General features: G+C 38.7%; 1 pseudogene; it reads left to right on the top strand.

Moving 5' to 3' along the window:
- LOC137649267 (uncharacterized) overlaps window positions 1–1,449 on the top strand; it is a 21,937-nt pseudogene extending 20,488 nt beyond the window's left edge.
- The last annotated feature ends 1,051 nt before the right edge of the window (window positions 1,450–2,500 follow it).

Below are 2,500 nucleotides of genomic sequence, written 5' to 3'. Positions count from 1 at the left end.
TTTATACAAAAACATATATACATATGTACTTATATAATATACACACACACACGTATATATATATATATATATATATATATATATATATATATATATATATATATATATATATATATATATATATATATATATATATAAACGTATTATATATCTACACAGTAAATACTCTCTCTCTCTCCATCGTTACGTTCTGAAGTTTTTTTCCCTTATCGTTTTTCAAAGCACTAGTGCATTTTCCTCCATGCTATAAATAACAGAATCCTCTTCGCGATATTGACTTGGGTTTTCTCTCCGGAATGGGGGGGGGGTGGCAATATACTTCGACAAGGCATGAAATTATCATAAATTTCACCCGGTGGTTGTTGAAAGGGGGGGGGGGGCAGGTTTGAATTGAATGGTGAGCGGGACCTACAGCGTAGTCTGCAAGGAGTGCCGTTGGTGGTATGAACGGTGAGGGATCTTTAAGTCCACTCCTCTGTTAATTTCCGTTCATCACTTTTTCATTGATTTATGGGTTTCTCTCACGTAGAGGTTTGGCCTCTTTAATTTAGTTATCACAAACATATCATCATCATCATCTCCTACGCCTATTGACACAAAGGGCCTCGGTTAGATTTCGTCAGTCGTTTCTACCTTCAGCATTTAATTCAATATTTTTCCATTCACCATCGCCTCTACGAATATTTTGTAAAATGTATAAGGAGTAAAAATATAATAAGACTTATGGCAATGATGATAATGAAATTAATAACAACACCGCAACTTTTTCCTTTGCAGACGAAATTCCCGCTGCCATGTAGGGAGACGTCCAGCCGAGTGGTTCTCCAGATGGTTCCTCCTCGACGGCATCATCTGCGTCTTCGTGTTTGTTATTGTCCTTCACCTCTCTCCATCTTCTCCTAAGCATTGTTTATTTCGTGCAGGTTTTCACGACCCTCGTTTTCCACCTCAGTTTTAGCGAAGTAAACTTTCCGAGGAATCCAGGCATTCATTGTGAGTTGTCGCCATGACGTCATACCCCTGCGCGGCATTTGTCCTCAAAAGATATACGATAATTATCTGGCTTGAACGAGATCTCTTGTCATGTTCGATCCGTTATTGTCAAAAGAGAATAAGAGTCTTTTAGAGAAGTTTCGTGATTTTCTTTTATATTGTGATTTGAAAAAAACCCCAGCTACAATTGAGAGTTTTGTTTTGTCTTAATATAATTTTCATAACGGCGATTTTCTCGAGATCTTTTCCACTGTGAAGAATGCTCATTTCAAAAGGAATAATAAAAACAATTGTCTAGGTCACAATATATAAACATGTTTCATGATCCTACCCTAATGGGTTTAGAATCATTTAAATGATGGATTAGATACTATGGAGTCTTAATGATATTTCTCATTGATATTCACCCTTACAAGACGACTGAAATACCAAGATGTTTTTTTTTAACGAATTCTATTAGGCATAATTAAAATAATTTTAAAAATAGGTGAGGAAAAACTAAAAACAAAATTTAAACAGAGATTAAAATGACAAAAAATTTAAAAATAAAAATTCAAAAAGATATCATATCGAACCAAAGAATGAAATTTTATAAAAAGCCAACGTTACACATACACACACACATACATATATACATATACCAGGGCACTTCCCTCAATTTTGGGGGTAGCCGACATAAAAAAAATGAAACAAAAAATAGGGGACCTCTCCTCTGTACGTTCCTCCCAGCCTGACAATGGACTCAACCGAGTTCGGCTGGTACTGCTAGGGTGCCACAGGCCACCCTCCCCAGTTATCCACACACAGATGAAGCTTCATAACGTTGAATCCCCCTACTGCTTCTACCTCTGCAGTCATCTAAGGCCACCAGAGGAAGCAGCAGGGCCTACCAGAACTGTGTCACAATCGCTTGCCATTCATTCCTATTTCTAGCACGCTCTCTTGCCTCTCTCACATCTATCCTTCTATCACCCAGAGTTTTTTTCACTCCATCCATCCACCCAAACCTTGGCCTTCCTCTTGTACTTCTCCCATCAACTCTTGCATTCATCACCCTCTTTAGCAGAGAGCTATTTTACATTCTCTCAACATGGCCAAACCACCTCAACACATTCCTATCCACTCTACCTGCTAACTCATTTCTTACCCCTGTTCTCACCCTCACTACTTCGTTCCCAACCCTATCTACTCGAGATACACCAGCCATACTCCTTAGACACTTCATCTCAAACATATTCAATTTCTGTCTCTCCATCACTTTCATTCCCCACAACTCCGATCCATACATCACAGTTGGTACAATCACTTTCTCATACAGAACTCTCTCTACATTCCTGCCCAACCCTCTATTGTTTACTGCTCCCTTAACTGCCCCCAACACTTTGCATCCTTCATTCATTCACTGACGTACATCTGCTTCCACTCCACCATTTGGTGCAACAACAGACCCCATGTACTTAAACTGAACCACCTCCTCAAGTAACTCTCCATTCAACATGACATTCAA

Source organism: Palaemon carinicauda, chromosome 11 (assembly GCF_036898095.1).
Source record: "Palaemon carinicauda isolate YSFRI2023 chromosome 11, ASM3689809v2, whole genome shotgun sequence".
NCBI classification, from domain to species: domain Eukaryota; kingdom Metazoa; phylum Arthropoda; class Malacostraca; order Decapoda; family Palaemonidae; genus Palaemon; species Palaemon carinicauda.
The sequence above is the reverse complement of the archived record's forward strand: the minus strand, read 5'-3'. Positions and strand labels throughout refer to the sequence as shown.